Source organism: Apodemus sylvaticus, chromosome 21, assembly GCF_947179515.1.
Source record: "Apodemus sylvaticus chromosome 21, mApoSyl1.1, whole genome shotgun sequence".
Taxonomy (NCBI): Eukaryota; Metazoa; Chordata; class Mammalia; order Rodentia; family Muridae; genus Apodemus; species Apodemus sylvaticus.
In genome coordinates, this window is record NC_067492.1 from 49203818 (window position 1) to 49222043 (window position 18226).

Below are 18226 nucleotides of genomic sequence, written 5' to 3' on the forward strand. Positions count from 1 at the left end.
GGAAGTCTTTTCATGAAGGCACAGTATCTCCTTAAGCAATCTCCTTGACAATACCAAGCAGGACAGGTCAGTTATGTGTAGAGTACCTGATGTTTTTCTTGTGATCAGATTGGGACTGGAAGAGGAAACCCACAAGGTCTTTCTTTGTACTTCACATGAGGTCAGTATGATTTCTCACTGTTCATATTGACCTGATCTTGTAAATGAGGCCTTTTTTCCTTTCATTAAAAATAGATTCTTTTCTCACAGAATATATCTTGATTATGGTTTCCTCTCCCTCTGTCCTCCCAGTTTCTCCCCATCTCCTCTCCCATCTGGATTTACTCCCTTTCTGTCTCTAAATGGGCAATAAAGAGGCTTCTAAGGAAATATACAATGATGTAATACAATTATAGTACGATACCACCAGAGTTGGACAAGGCAAACAAACAGAAGGAAAGAGCCTAAAAGAAGGCACCCATTGCTCACACAGTCAAGAATCCCATAAAAAATGCTACATGGAAGCCATAATCTATACACAGAGGACCCGGGGAAGACCCATCCAGGCACCATGCATGCTGCTTCAGTCTCTGTGCAGTCATGTGAGCTTTGCTCATGCTGATTTGGAAGGCCTTGACATTTTGGTGTCGTCCACTCCCTCTGGTTCTTCCACTCTTTCTGCCTCCTCTTCTGTGGGGTTCCCTGAGCCCTGAGGGAAGTCACTTAATGAAGACAGTGAACAAGATTCTATCAGGTGTCTCGACTGTAAAGCACTTTTCCTAGGAGGTCACTGTGCACAGACAATGTTTCTGGAGTGGAAATAACAGTCTATTGCTAGAGAACAAAGTATCTGTTGAGATTTAGAACTGGTGTGTGTTTGTGTGTGCATGTGTGGGTGTGTCACCTATGCTTTCCACTTATCGAATAGCAGATTTACACTTATATGGATTTATGGGCATTTACTTTAAAAGTTGATAATCCAGTGTGGTTTTGTTTTCTCCTATTTATGTCCTCATCTTGATCCTCATTCATTCATCCCATCTCCCTTAGCACTGTGTCCATGGCATTGTGTGTGTGGTGTAGCAAGCAGACAGAAAGTACACCAGTGATTCTGTATGCTGGTTTTCATGCTCCCTGGCAGTATGTTTTAGGACCTCCTTCTGTTGACTGTCCCTAAGAAACACCCAGTCTTGGTTCCTTTAATTAAAGAATAACTTATATCTGATCTGTGAATGTGCGCCTCCCCACACACACACACACCAGCTCTCAATGGTTCTTTCCCAGCTGTAAATTGGTAATGTCTTGGGGGATATTCATTGCTCTTGGTGGAGCTATTCATATAGGGAAGTGTCCTTAGGAGACCCAGTATTGTGAATTCTTAGTACATCAAAGTGCCCTGAACTTAGCACCTTCAGGTCCTCCTATTGATCTTGGTATAGCAGCTGATGGAAGTTCTTTCTGTATATTTAGCTAATCCAGGGATGGATTAACTCTCGGAGGAGGCACATTTTCAAAGCCCACCAGCCAAAGCAGCCATAGCTGAATTCATCTCTTCTTGTCTGAGAACTGGAGTGAGTCCAAAGTGGACCTTTTTCTAATTTTACTGTCAAAAGGAGTTCTAGAAGGCCTCTTCTCGCTAGATGTTATGAAGTGTGAAAAAGCCATCCCAGGCGCTTCAGAGTTCTATGCCAAACATCTAGTATTTTCCTTGACATCTGTTTTCCATGGCTTGCATTGGAAATCAAGAGCACATGGGACAGGGAGACTATCCAACTGCCTTCACAGGAACTTATATTGACCGGCTCTCCCTAGAGTCTTCTCATCTAGCATGGAACCTAGAGACAGGTAAGGGAGAGGCAGAACCTGCCTTCAGCTCTCACAAAGCCTTATGAATATGACTAATAATTCCTTTGCAGTGTGATGAATTTTCTCATCTCTGTTATTGCATAAAAATACTGAAAACAGGTCAAATGTCACATTTTAATACCATGTTTCATTAATAAGTGCTTTTGATATTAAGGGTCAGAGCTAGGGACTAACACATATACTATAGTGGAAAGACGTTGACATCACAGAGTTTGTCAAGGGCTGCAGTATGACAATAAACTGAAGGACTTTTTGCTCAGGGAAGAGGCAACATGAGATTGATGGTGTGTGCAGATGAAGAAGTATTCTGACGAGTGGTGTTTAGACTGAGCCATGAGGAATGCTTAATCATCGGCCAGCAGAGGTATTCCGAGATTCTAAGTTAAGAAAAAGCATTAACAAAAGCTTGAAAATCAAGTGGAGAAGGGCTCAGCTGTAAGGCTACTAATATGAGACGTAGTGGCCACATGGGATGTGATAAAAGATACAGTGAGAAGTGGAACCAGAAACAGATTAAGCCTTGAACTTACTGGCAAAGATAGGTTTTGGTTGCAATTGCATGAGAAATAATGGCAAATACATTTGTAGACATTTGAACTGAAAGAGAGAACTCTTTTGTCACCAAGCATTCATTCATTTTCAAGACAAAAGTCTGTTATTATGCAGCTGGTAGTTGATAATAAGGGAAAATGAAGAAAAGGATGAATGATGTGATACATCATCTATTTGTGTATGAGTATGCTTGTGTGTGTATTGTGTGTATATGAATGTGTGTATGTGTGTATATGTGTGTATGTGTGTATATATGTGTGTGTATGTGTGTATATGTGTATGCATGTGTATTTATGTGTGTATGTGTGTATCTGTGTATATATGTGTGTGTATGTGTGTATGTGTGTATGTGTGTATTTATGTATGTATGTGTGTATGTGTATATTTATGTGCATATGTATATGTGTTAATGTATGTATATGTATGTGTGTATGTATGTGTGGTCTGTGTGTATGAATATGTATGTATGTGTATATGGGTATATATGTGTGTGTGTATGTGTGTATGTGTGGGTATGGTTGTATGCATGTGTATTTATATATGTGTGTATGTGTGTATTTATGTGTGTATGTATATGTGTGAATGTGTGCATATCTGTGTGTGCATGTGTGTGTATGTATGTGTAGTCTGTGTGTATGCATATGTATGTATGTATGTGTATATGTGTGTTTATACATATGAATATATATGTGTGTGTATGTATGAGTATGGATATATATGTCCATGTATATGCATGTTTATTTTTGTGTGTGTACGTATGAATGTGCATGTGTGTGTACACGTGTAGGTATACACAGGTATCTGCCTCTGCCTTTCTCCCTTGCAGTAATGTCTCTTACTGAACTTCTGGGCTGGCAGCCAGCGAGTCTAGCAAACCTGCCTTCTCAGCCTCCAACAGCCCTGGGCTTACAGGTGGCCTACACAACACATAGGAGCTGGGCTCTGAACCCAAGTCCTCATGCTTGTGTAGCAAACGCTCTCTGAAGCTGAGCCACCGCTTCTTTTGCCATATGTAATTCATATGACCAGTTTCCTCAAAACTCACAGTTCCTGTTAGTTGCTTTTAAGTATACAGTAGTGGTGTTTGGTTTCAGTCAGAATATGATGATGCTATAAATTATGCTGGAGAATTGAAACTCACTTAGAAATTGAATTTTACTATTAGAGCAATCATAAGTATTAAAGACACTTAATAAATAGTTAATAATGTTCTGAAAAGCAAACACTCAATCCCAATATCTTGTTTTCTGTTACCAAATATTTAAGGAATAAATAATAAAATCTTTAACAATTCCTTCAGAAAAACAGTAACAAAGTAACTGTTTCCTTATTGTGTTAGAATTAATATTATCTTGAAATAAAGTAATATTTTAAAACAAAAGCTAGATTAAAATATTGAAAAGGTAAATCATAATTTAATAACTCCTATGATAGATATGTAAAAATCCTCAACAAAATAGAAGCCAATCATATTCCACTATGTCCCAGAATTATAACCCAAGGGCAAATGACATTCATTTCATTATTCAGGACTGGTTCAACAACTGAAAATCAATGTGACCTGTCATAGCAAGTCTTAAGGACATAAGTCCTTAGAAAAAAATCTTATCAACTGACGTGAATATAATGACCAAGACAGAGACAGCAATTTGATGAGATCCAAACAAGTTTCACTACAGAGGGCTTTACCCACTTACCCTCAAATAACCCTCAACTGCCATGCTGTGATTCAGAACAGGAAAATGGGTACAATTAATTTTAAGACATGAACAAAGACAAGAAGGTCTTCTCTTACAACTCAGACTCAACTTTATTCTGGACGTTTCTGTCTTAAAAATAGAGCTCTCTCTCTCTCTCTCTCTCTCTCTCTCTCTCTCTCTCTCTCTCTCTCTCTCTCTCTGTGTGTGTGTGTGTGTGTGTGTGTGAGATGCATATATGTATGTATATTTTTGACAATTTTGTATTTTCTAAATAGAACCACTTTACATTTAAACAGCAATAATAAACTAACTCTATACCTATACATATGTAGAAAATGAAAAATTGTCAAAAATGACAACCAAAATTTGAGAAGAACCATGGTTGCAGGATATGAGCTCCCACACAGTGATCAATAGCTTTGCTACATACTAGCAATTAATAATTGGAATTTCAAGTTAGAAAACAACTGCCAGTTATAACAGCAAAAATAAAATGTGTACAAAATATTTTCAGGCTCTACATGCATCAGTCTATAAATATTTGGTAAAATAAATTGTTATATTTAAATAAATAGAGATATGTCATGATTATGAATTAAAAGGACATCAAGATTTTAATTTTTCCAAATTAATCCACATACTTAATAAAATTTCATAAAAGTCACAGTTATCTGTGAGAGACAGAAGCAAACTGATCCAAATGTTTTTGGGAACAGAATGTAATATTGAAAAATAGGAGGAAAGCTAAAAGCTCCCTAAAATAAAATTTTACTATCTGAATAATTTTCTCTGTTTGAAAGGTACTGAGGAAACAGTAACCTTTTAAAAAGGCTCAAACAAGAATACAGTCACAGCTCAACTGCTGTGAGAAATGTCTGAGAATTTCTATTTGAAAACTTGTCACCAAATTCACAATGATCTAGACCAGGGCTTCCCAACCTGTAGATCACTCTCCCTTTCAAAAGGGTCGCCTAAGACCATTGTAAAACATGGGTATTTACATTACAATTCATAACAGTAGCAAAATTACAGTTATGGAGCAGAAATGAAAGTAATTTTATGGTTGGCATAACCACAACCTGTGCATACGTACTGAAGGGTGGCAGCATTAGGAAGGCTGAGAAGCACCAGTCTAGGCTTTTCCTGTTCTCTGCTGAAACATTTGTAGTTTTGCATTTCACATTTAGGTTTATGGTTAAGTATAAGATTGTGTTCAATATTTAAAACAAGAAATACATACTCTCTGGCTCAGAGTGTCAGAGGTTGAAGTTCATGACCTGTTAGCTCAAGTGGTGCTAAGCATCACGGTTGGGGATGCGTGAGACACAGAAGGCTGCTCGTCCAGTGGGGGTCAGGAAGTGGAGACTTAGAGCCCAGAGCAGCCTGTGTATCCTGGCTTCCTTCTCCTTCTGCTTCTTCCCACTGTGGCTACCAACCTACTTTATACAACTGGTCACATCCCTGGCAGCCCTTCTCCTCCATTACTTTCCCAGGATGTCAACTGTCTAGAAACTTCTCAAAGAAACTAAATCTCATAGGAGTTCTGCGACATGATTGCATTGACAATTACAAATCAAAATCAGCCACTGCCCAGAGCGGTCAATCATATTTAATGACAAAGGACTAGCAATACAGATGAATGTAAGTGAGCCCAGAGCTGACTTACACTTAAGCACAGTTGACTCATCTTTGGCAAAGAAAGAAAGATAATTCAATGGTGACACAATACACACATATCCATATCCACAAAATGAACCCGGATGAGATCTCACACCCATGGCAAGCCTAAATGCAAACCTGAACATAGACATCAAAACCCCAGAAGAACAAGAAACTATGGGGACAGATCCAGTGACGTAGAGCTTGGTGATGGGTTTTAAACAATAGTATGACTGTGAAAGAAAATGTGATAACTGGACATTGATGACTTCAAACTTTCTCTGCAAAATAAATGGTAAAGAGCTTCAAAAGACAAGTTGCAGAAAAGGATAAAATATTTGCAAAATATTGTTTTCTGCTTTCTATCAAGAACATAAAAATAATTTTCTTTAAAATGAAGCATAAAAAACACTTCAGAATTAAAAACAGAGTGTCTGCAACTATGCCTTGCTAAACAAGACAAACTGCTTTAAAAATCATATATAAAATGATGAGTAAGCTGAAAATATGACATAATGGTTAAATCTAATAATGATGATGCTGATTATAATAACTATTGAGGTAAAGGTGCAGGTCAACACCATTAATTCCTAAATGGTGAGAGTTCAACCACTCCGGAAGTTAATTTGATAATATGCTGTGTTGCTAGAGATATCATACAGCCTAGCAACTGTGCTCAGAAGCACTTACCAAACTGATGTGAAAACCTGTGTTTACCCAGAAACTGTCTACATCATCATTGTGCGGTGAATAATCAGCCACACTAGAATAAATTAAAATGTGCTTCAATGGGAGAATATATAAACTTATGTATAATAAAATAATACATTGCTCAGCAAGATGAAGGTTTTAAGAATTGGATAAATTAGGAGTCCTATTGCCAGTTGGAAGAGACCCGTCTGAAAGGATTATGTATAATTGGGGAAAATAAACTGTGCAGATTTTCAAAGCCAGAGTGCTTGAGACGTAAGTGGGAGACTGACCAGGTGAAGAATGGGAGATTTTTAGAGGAATTAAATTATTTTGTAGACTGTCATTGTGATGGGCATACAATACTATGTCTTTCTCCAAGTCCATAGTAATTCACAATCCAAAGGTCAAACCTTGTCTGTGGATTTATTGTCAAATCCATTATGACACCACGGGGGTCTCAAGATCAATGCAAAACATAAAAGTAAAGCTAATTGCATTTTACATATGTTAAACAAATGGACCAAAGCCCATAGAAACTGAACATCAGCACTGTGCCCCAGCTGATAGACAATGTCGCCGTGGGATCTCAGGTTTGCAGTTCTGATACTACATGGAAGCCAGCACTGTAGAGCTGGTGGGGGAAGCCAGGCTCCTCACTGTTGACAAGAAAACTTACAGATTAGCCAAGTGCAACAGGCGAAAATGGACATCTGATGATGGATCAGAATTAGATTGTCAGTATGAAATCACATTAGCTAACTAGATTCTAGATAAGTATATAAATTGTGTGTGTGTGTATGTGTGTGTGTGTGTGTGTGTCTGTGTGCATGTATGATTGACATGATAAATAATAGATGAGAATCACATGTGAAAATATTTACAAATATGAATACACACAGATTCATATAAAACTGTGCATTTCCTTGCTATATCTATAGACAGGGTCCATCTCCACTGACACGTAAGTATCAACAAAGCCCACTAAATGTCAAGTTCTGTTTTTCAACACTCTTCTTCAAGACAAGGAACAGGGTTCTTTGGGGACATGGACAATTTTCTGGCTCAGAACATATAATGCCAGAAACACAGGAAATATTCTTAAAGAAATACATGAGCCAAGAGAAAGCATAAGAATGCCCTAGATAAAACACAATAGAAACACATTTTTACAAAATATCTAGCCCACACTATCAAGAGTCATAAAAGCTAGGAGGTATACAAGCTCTATAAATATTTATGTTTCTGTTGAGAACAGTAAGAACTTTATTTCTAGTGAATCATTTGCTTCTCACAAAAAAATCCTGTAAGATGGATACTACTTTTATTGTCATTCACAGAACATGCAATTTCCCCAAGAATCATATGTCTTATGACAGAGTTGAGAGTACGGTCACTTTATTGGTTGCATCCATTGACTAATGGCCTAGGTCACATAGTCATAGAGATAACTGTGGAGGGTACCAAAGGACTACTACAGAATAGAACAGGGCTTTTCCTCTGATTGTTATCTGTAAGAAACCACAGGTTTTGTGATTATAACAGTTTTTAGTTGTTGTTGTTTTTATTGTTGTTTTCCTTGAGAAAAAATGCATATACAGGTGTATTTTCTTCAATAAGTAACGGAATTGCTTCGAAGGCTGCCAGCCAGTTCCTACCTTTTGTAGTGTGAGGTGGATTGTGTAGTCATTGCTGACCCTCCCTGTTGAATCTCTAACTGTGCCTCTCTCTGCTATGGAAGAACCTGTTAGGTAGTACCCCTCAAGTCCTGCCCAATAGACATCTTCACACCAGCAGCCTGCCCAGCTGCAAACTAATGTGTCAATGACCAATGTGTCATGCATGATGGACATTTTCTCGTCTCTTCTGTGGATGCTGTTCTCCCTAGCTTCTTGATGGGATAGGAAGAAGTCAAGCTAGTCAAAATGATAGACTAGACAAAGTGGTGCTTTTTGCTTTCATGATGGTGGAATAAATATAGATGGATAGAGCTGAATTACTTCAACAAAATTCATTAACTAAAGTTTGATGTTCAAATGAGTCGTTACTGTGACTCCTGGCCAGCAGATGTAAACAGATGCACTGACTGAGGTTGGAGTCATCGCAGATATCACAGGGTAAACTTAGTGATGGACAAGCAGACTCCGTCATCTGGTGGCTCCTTGCCTCCACACTTCCCCTCAGCAGTCTTGGCATTCTGGTCACTTAGAATCACTCTCTATATTATAAGTCTTCCTTCTCTTGTGTTTTTTTTTTAAAACTCATCCTCTACAATTTCAATCCTACTGAGTCTGATGCATCTTCATCCCCATTCCATCCATCTCATCTACCCATCGTTCCCACCAAAACCTTTTTCCCAGTCGTCATCCTTCCACTTTTGTGTCTCAATGTTTAACCTATTGAGGTGAACGGAAAGTTAATGTTCTTAGTAAAAACATCCTTAACTTCCTTGTTTACCTGCCATGTGATTCTGCTATTTGCGTGATTTCTGTTCTCCTGGATGTGAGGAGGTCATGCGTCTTCCCATAATATGGGGGAACAAAATACTGTATAATAGCTGGGGACCGGCTATCAAACCATGGAGAAGCTCCCTCCTCTTTCTAAATGCAAAAGCTAGATTAATATGTTTTGGGTTTGTTTTGTTTTAATTCGACAAAGAGTAACTGAAATAAATGCTTAAAACCAATCCACTTTCTTGTCTGTACCTTTCCTGGCAGGTCAATATCCGCAATAGAAGCCATTTGGTATTTATTTAGAATGCAAGCTTTGTAAGCCACGCTGGTTTAAAAACCACCATAGCTCCCAACAAATGACCTGTGTTTGATCTCTCCAAACAGGCAGCTCACCCTGACCCACAGGTGAACAAACCAAAAGGCCACCTTGTATTCTGATCTCTAAAGTGACATCTGACTTGTCAAATAAGGAGCATCTTTCTCGCTTTTGTCCAGATCACAGAGTTACAGTTCAGTCAGTAAAACTGTTACCACGATGGATGATCAGAATAGTGGGCTGGAAGCTCACAGGCTGTCACTCGGTGTTCACAACACCAAAGTGCATGACAGTGTGGGAAGTGAGAGCTTGGGCTTCACCCAGTAGGAAGAGAGATGACGGCCCAGCACTCTACTTTGAGATGTGATTGACAGCAAAACCTACAGGATTTCCGGCTTATTTTTTTTTAATGTACTTTAAATTGAGAGGTTCCTGTTTCTTTAAAGGACTTTATTCAGATTCATGTCATGTGCATTCTATCACTGTGCTCTGGAAGAACAATGCAGTAACAGGACATCATACCTTTGGGTACCACCATTGATATTTGTTGGCTGTCAGGGTTAAAGAGTTCCTGAACATTATGCCTTTCAGGTAAAATCAGAGGAAATAGTTTAGATAAACATGGCAGCATAGATGAACCAGGCCAGGTGATTTTTCCCCTGGAATGACTCAGAGTCCTCTGTATTTTAACTAGATAACCTCCCTCTGTGAAAGGATTAAATTGGAAGGTGGTTGTCTGCAGGTTTCAAAGCCCGGCTTGCTTCCATATAAATCCCTGTATCTGTGAGCATCTTTCCATTTGGAGAAAGTTAATGAATACAGTGATAAGTGTCACTTAAGAATCTCTGGTAACTCATTAGCAATTTTGTTCACAATGTCTAAGGCCGCCATGCCTTTTTCTGAGACTCTGAGGACTGAGACCCGCAGCAGCACTAAACTCCCACCATGCTGGGAGCAAACTCTCTCCGCAAACAGGAATTTACAGTCTGAAAACCAAATGCCCCTAACTCCACAGTGAATTTAATGTGGAAATAAGACCTGCATGAAGAAACACTAAGCAATTTTAAAATATCAGATTAAAACACAGCTGTTCAAATACATATTTTCAAACATTTTAGATCTTAAGAATGTTTGCCTGGAGGAATTTTTTCAATCATTTCTCATGTAATATTCTGGCCTTGAAAGTGCTAAAATTCCAGGAGGAAGCCACTGGCAGTATTTCTGTTTATTAGAAAATGAAAAGCAAAATCAGATAACTCTGGATTCAGATCAAATTATAAAATGAGTCGTTTTGAAAGTGTCAGATTTGACTATCTGTTGAACATTTTATAAATCTTTTAGGAACTTGGAAATCAGAGGCAAATTCATAAACATAAAGAGAAAGGAATGATTACAAGTTTGTAGTCCTAGCATTGCTATTTTTCTCATTATAGGAGAGTGTGTACTCACTACAGGATAATTAAGAGGGTAGAATATAATCAAAATAACAGCTATCTATATAATATTGCATATACATGATTATGAGTACCTTGTATTCTGCACTACTGATTTCAATCTCATATCTGAGGGATATGGGAGATATCCTATATTCTGATCCATTTGTGCAGTGTTCTGCATAAGTACTTCTCTGTAATTCTTAACTAAAACAAACAAAATGTACAAGAGGCAAAATTTAATCCTGTCTATTGGCCATTAGGCAGATATTCCACAATCCATTTGATCATGTTTTTTTTTTGTTGGATACTGTAAACAAACAATATTTAATTTGTTTATGAAAAACTAATATTTTAATGAGGCATAAAACTAACTGTAAAACTGAATATGTGCAAATATAAAGACTGTTACATTCAATCTTTGTTGTTTTACCATTAGGGAATTAGTTAACACAAAAACATTTACTGACTGTTGGGTATGTCAAGAGCTTCAGGGATCATGAAGTGTCCCAATCTGGCTGTCATGCAGTATGACAACACCCATGTCTGCTGGAGACTTCTTCACAGCTACAAAATGTGCATTGAATTCTGGTTTGTCAGTTTCTTTTAAAATCAAACCAGAAAAATCATTGAGTTGCTCTTCTAGGTGCAGGTGTACAAATGAAATTTGATGTTAGTAGTGCAGGTTTCTATCTGCAGGCTTCCTTTTTATACTATCTTCTATTTTATACCTAGACAGATTCTCATTCTGTACAAATGTTTATAGGTAATATATTGCTTCATAAGAAAAAAATATTCCAGAGAATCTGACACTGAAAAATGCAGGAGGCCTTTCCCCCAAGATCCTCCCTGTCCTGACCCACTGTCCAGCCAGAGCTGTTGTCACACAGCTGACATGACAGACACAGGGAGTTCCCATCCCAGTCACCTTCCCCAGTATTTGCTCTCAGTGCTGATGAGTTGCGTATATATTCCAGTCACACACTAGAGCCCATCTTCCTGTTGTCTCTCTCAAAACATTACTCAGGTTTCAGGGGAAGGTCCAATTTTTCTTGATGACTGTTTTTCCATTATGACTCTAGATTGAAATTTCATCTCATTTGAAAAATATTTACCTACAACATTCTTTCTGGCTGTTCTGTGGTTTGACTCTTGACCTAGATTTTCCTCAAAACTCCTAATGATTTTCTAGTAGTAGCTTAATGTGATTAACATCGAGGCCTCACGGCAACGTGTGGAAGGTCAGAGCTTGCTGGGTCTGCCTTACCAGTTGTCGAGATGCTGATTTAATTCATTAGCCAAGTCTGGCATAAGGCAATGGTGCAGGCTGTCATCAGCTAAGTTAATCTGAACGTTTCTGCTCAGTCAGAACAAAGGCTTTCCGTATGACAGTACAAGCTGAGGATATGTGTCACTCTAAAGAAGAGCCCAGACTTTGCTTCTCTTCCTCTCCGGATCTTTCTCTTTCCCTTTTCCAAGAGAGAATATTGTGCTCAACCTCATATTATTGGATATTATATTAACTTAACTGAAACATTGTCCCCAAAAGTCTTTTTATTTTTGCTCATAAAATTATGATCCAAAATGTCTATTCACAAAAAAAAACCCTCATGTGGAGGATGATCTATAAATATCCACGGTGCTGATGACTTCCTAAAAGCCACTAATCTGCTTAGTTGCACTTATTATTCTAATTTCACACATACTCATTTCCTCTTGAATAGGAAAAATGTTTCTTGAAGAGTCAACTGTTTCCCAAACACTTTGATGCTGCTGGTTTGCTTGCTCACTTCACACCACGACCCCAAGCACCAGCTGAAGCAAGAATGGAATTATAAAGCACTAAGAGCTCTGAATGTAACAGGCTCCAACTAGGGCATTGGGTGAAGTCCCGCTAAGATGGTGGAAATGAGTCCTTGCAAGGGCAGATATAATGCAACCATCTCTGTCTATGGCACTGACTGAAGTCCTGCTAGGATGTTGGAAATGTGTCCTTTCAAGGGCAGATAGAATAAGCACTGCCTATATCTGGGAATTTTGCATTCATGATGTGACAGGTGAGACTACAAAATGGTAATTTTTATTTTAGTTACTAGAAGATGGCATAGTCATATGTACCTGGCTGCTATCACATTTGGCAGCTCCATTCTAACATATTCAACCTACCTGTTAAGATTCCATGGTTAGCTAGAACACAAAGGATAATGTGCTAATCAGCTGTATATCACTATGTTAAAATCTCAAAGAGAAAGAATGGAATGGAGGGAGGCTTACTTTGGACTACAGTTTTGATTTGCTCAGTCTGAATTGATTGATGAGTTGCTGGGGTCTGAGTATTGTGACAGCAGTGGATGAAACGTAGAGGAGGCTGCCCAACATGAAAGATAAGAAGCTAAAAGACAGAAATGAAGGTGGGATAAATTTTCCCTTCAAATAGATGCCCCACTTATGTCTAATTTCCTATCAGATCCATTAGCCTAGCATCTTATGAACGCTTTAATGCATTGAAGAAAGCAGATTCATGATCCTCACCTCATCAAACACTCTACCTATAAACATGTCTGCATGTCAACTAGTTCTTCAACATTCTCAGGGAGCCACAAGAGATAAATACAATGTTGGGAATATAGTGACAATTTCTTTAAATTCCTCTCCTATCAGATGCTGACATCACTAGGCAAGTGAAGAAAATTCTCATACTAGCTTTTGAGCATCAAATGAAATACACAGACAGAGAGACAGAGACAGAGAGAGAAAGAGACAGAGAGGGAGAGAGAGAGGGAGGGAGGGAGGAAGGGAGGGAGGGAGAGAGGGAGGAAGACAGAGACAGACAGGCAGAGAGAGGGAGGGAGAGAGAGAGAGAGAGAGAGAGAGAGAGAGAGAGAGAGAGAGAGAGAGAGAGAGAGAGAGACATTTAGCTCTATATGTGATGTCATCTAGAATAAAATTTATATCTTGGACTTCCTTACACTGAAGTTCCAACCCCTGTGATAGAGCCAGAAATAGCATGAGAGGCACCTGGAGAACTTTCTGAACCAAATCTGTGGCCTTTCTCTCTCTAAGTTTCCTTCTGTCTATTGAGAACATAAAGACAATGGCTGAAGATCCAGTCACTTAATTAGGTGATGAAATAAAATTTCAGTGTTGAATGAAAGTTCAGTACAAGTAAGTTTTTCCCTGATGACATAACAGAACTACCCAATAGCTTTTCACTGTCAATCTCCAGATTTTATAAGAAATAGAAATAAAGTTGTATGTAGTTTAAGATTATTGTATTTATTTTCTATAACAAATAACTAAACCTGAACTTAATTTAAACATATTTGTTACTAGTGCATGTTATTATATGCAAACTAACATACATCTGATAATAAGCAAAGGCTCTTATTTCCCATATGAAAGTTGTATTATAGATAATAAAATGAAATGGGCATTATAATGGCAAAGGTTTGTTATATTCTACAATAACAATCATCTTTATTTTGAGTCAGTTTTATGACTGGCTATCATACATATGGCCTGACAATAGGCCCAAGAGTTTGAGGAGTTCTGACTGCAGTCATTTGGGAAGCTAAAATTCATCATATATATTCACACACACTTGTATATATGTGCATATATGTATATATATGATTAATTTTAGCTTTCCATGTATAATATCTTTCCATATATTCATGTATTTTTTGTGCATGTATATGTATATGTACACATATATATATGTGTTTGTATACATGTATATAAATATGTATAAATATATGTGTGTATATAAATGTTCACAAGATTTCTTAATTTTTCACAAATATAATTTGTATCCAGAGTCTCATGTTTTCAGACTATATCCTCCCATAACAAAGAAAATATGATAAAATGTTATCATCTATCCTATATACTAAAAAGTGTGGTCTACCAAAATCATTACAATTGTATGGTTGGCAGCAGCTAGGTTCCATTGCAGGCTAGCTGCTCAGCTCCAAGCATCAGTCTCATGACTTACAGTACCCAAATCCATACCCCGATTAAACTGTAAATACTCATAGGTCATGAGCAGTAAGTTGTTTAGAAACTGGAGTCTTTCAAGCCACATACACAAATATCAATATTTCTTAATAAATAAGAGCCGGATTTATACTGCACAGTGTTAAAGTTCTTTGTAAATGAAAACTCACATTCAAAATCAGCTGCAGCGATTACAGAAAGGGGAGGACAAATGAATATCAAAATAAGCCTCTGATTGGACCGAAGCCTGCTTATGCTGAAGCTTACTCTCCTGACTTACCATCTCTCTTCCTCATACAGTACCTTTCCTTGAATTCATGTGCTGCTAGTCTGCCAGGAGGTTTTATGAGTAGAGCTGTTGTTTCTATTGAAAAACTAGGCACTAAAAGGGAGAGATTGTACTCAGTCCTGGGATGTGGAGATATAAATGTTGAGGCATCCTTCACTCTAACCCATGTACTTATACTTGATGTGATCCATCTTCTTGCAAGTTGTACTGCCTTTGTTACAGCAAATAAGAAAACAATGTTCATGGCAGAGACTACTGTGTGCTGCCCAGAATAACCTTCCCTCCCAGCAGAAGGAAGAGAACAACATCAAGACATAGCAGAGGTCAGATAGCTACACTTGGACTGGTAGCTAAATGGATCTCAGGTGAAATGAGGCTAAAGAACAATTAGAGATGGCTTTGACACTAATTTTATAAAGTTTTTTCTGTGAAACAATAAATGGAAAGATGGTACTCTTCCAGAAGTACAATGTCTCCTGGAATTCAGAAGAACCAGCACAGAAGGGAAAATGGCCTGGATGAAATCATCTGATGCATTAGGCAACTGCAGTGCAAGTCTTACAGAGCACCCTGAACAGAGGGCTCACTTTTCTTCATCTTGCTAGGCCATGGGAATCACATTAATGGAATTTCTAAACAATATGGGGGAAGGAAATAGCATGGGAGTTGGCGTTTCCTGGGTCCTGTATCATTTCTCATATTTTATATTTTTCTTTTGAAATAAACAATTCCAAATTATAATAACATGTTAACCAAACTGTAACATTTCAAAAATAATATGAGAAATACCTGAAAGTGAAAGAAGGAAAAAGGCTAATAAATGCCACCCTCTAGACTCAACACAAGCATTGCAGTCATTAACTTAACTGTAGTCAGCTATACTAGGCCTGCACATGGCTTGGTCTATCAACAACCAGTTGTGGAATGTGATAGGGCTCCAGGGAACACATCCTTTATTGCTGAATTGTTGGCCCTTCAGATTCTGGGAGAGGTTGAACAGGTTGCAACAGATAGCTCCAAACCAAAGGTCAAACTGATGATACTGGATACCCCCCTCAGTCGATCACAAAGCAAACGGATATATATAAATCCAAGAGATTTGTGAGGAGTTGATGGACAGGAGTTATAGGGACATGGAACAAGATGACGATGGATAGTTGTCAGCATGCATTATGTACATGTATGAAATTAAGTACAAATTTAATTAATTTTTAAAAATTGTCAACATGAAAGAAGAAGCAATGTGGCACCTGTCATATAGTGATGAATGGTAAATCAAATCATGCTTTCGAAAGGGAATTAAAGGAAATATAATTTCATGTACTCTATGTGATGAAATAGTATTTCAAATGGGTACATTGAACATTGAATATTTTAAAAATTAATATTGTTAAAATGCTCATACACTCAAGATGGTCTGACAGATTCAATCCAATACCTATCAGAATTCAAGTGACATTTTCTATAGAAACTCAAAAAGAGCATCTAAAAATAATATGCATACACAAAAGATTCAAATTGTCTTGACAATCTTAAGAACACAAAAGCTTAAGGTATTGTACTTCCTGACTTTAAAATATATGATAATACTATTGCAATTAGAACAGCATGGTGCTGCTCTAAAGACCAAGATATGCCAGATATGGAACAAAATGAAGTTAGATCAACACACACATAAATGATCAAATGATCCTTGACAGAGTATCAACACTACAGAGTGGGGAGTGTAAGCTTTTCAGTAAATAGCTTGGGAAACGAGGCACATCTACACTGAAGAATGAGGTTGGAGCCCATTCTTGTGTTGTACACAAAATTCAACTCAAAATGAATTAAATATTTTACAAATAAAACCTAAAAATAAAAAAAAAAAATCCTGAAGACTAAGGAAGAGCTTTCATGACACTGACCTTAATCAGTGTTTCTTGGTGATGACAAAATCAAGACAAATAATACTGCCAATTAGTAGTAATATATTGAACTGCTGCACTGTAAAAATAACTTTTATTTAGCTGCTGTAATTGTCGTTGAGGAGGCTTACTGCCTCCATCTGCTAACCTGGGGACTCCTGGAAGCTTCTAGGCTCCTCACAATCTATTCTAGGCCTAGAATGTTTTCAGCCTCTGTGCCTTACTGCAGAGTAATCTCACCCTTTTTGTTCCTTCTGAACTTTGGCTGGCTGGTCAACTCTGCTGTTCTGGCTACAATCTCCTTCCCAGGCTGACTGATTCAAACTGGCTTCTTTCAGCTTCTGACTGAACTCTTCTACTTTGGCCTCATACTAACTTTGAAAATATGTTCTAATCTTCTGGTTACTTCTCATTCTCTGATTCATTCTGTCTTCATCTGTGCCTAGCTTGTTTTCTCTCTGCAACCTTTCTCTATACTACTGTCTTAGTAAATCTGCCCTCTCTCCTTTTTTCCCTCTGCACCGCTCTTTCTTAAGTAGCCTCTCCTTTCTCTCTGTTCTTGTGAGAGTTGGGCATATCCTAGTCTGTCAAATCTTTCTCTGATTTATCATTTTCTGCCTCTCCATTGGATACCACATTCAACCATGGTTGCTTCTTTCTACAGCTAACTTTATCTTCATTGCTTGGGATTATGCTAAGGGCATGTCTGAATTCCAGCTAGAGTAGATCTTGCTGGATTAAAATCCTTCTACACTGCACCCTTAAGGGAAACAAAAACTAAACAAGAGGGCAAGCAGTGGAATGGGAGATAGACTCCCCCAAGGTCTACCTCAGATCCAAAATGCAAAGAGAAAACAGGGCTGGGTATAAACACCAGATCTTAAACAATTGTCAAAAGAATTGGATGGACTTTTCCCCACTACAAATGATATACAAGTAAATCACAGTGTACAAAAATATGCTCAGTTTTACTCAGCATAGGAAAAATACAAAGATCTTGTTAAGATGGTCATTGTTAAAAATTAAAAGAAGAAACTAAAGCACATGTTAGTGTTGAAGAAATTGAAACCCCAGTGTACTGTGGTGGGAAAGGAGAGAGCATACCCACAGTGGAAGAAGGTATTGATTTGTGGGTGGAGTGGTCTGCATATAATACAGAATGGAAAAACCACATAATTCCATGTCTACTCAAAAGACTTCAAACCAGGATCTCCAAGAGCTATCTGAATGCCCACATTCATTCCAACATTGCTGACAACAACCTTGATATGATTACAGCTTCAATTTCTATGACAGATATATGACAAAGCAAACGAGGTACACAACGCAACTGAATATTATTCAAGCTTTAAAAGAATATAGTCCTTTCATAATTAATGACATGAT

At 37.9% G+C, this 18226-nt stretch overlaps 1 protein-coding gene across 10 annotated transcripts in view; it reads right to left on the bottom strand.

Annotated features, from left to right (window-relative positions):
* Inpp4b (inositol polyphosphate-4-phosphatase type II B) overlaps window positions 1-18226 on the bottom strand; it is a 762101-nt gene that overhangs the window by 520999 nt on the left and 222876 nt on the right. For 2 of the 10 annotated variants that reach the window (XM_052167332.1, XM_052167327.1), the window contains exon 3: window positions 12923-13040. The exons of the other annotated variants lie outside the window; for them this stretch is intronic. The gene's annotated coding sequence lies outside the window, so the exon portion shown is untranslated. The remainder of the gene's footprint in view (window positions 1-12922; window positions 13041-18226) is intronic. 10 annotated transcript variants of the gene reach the window in all.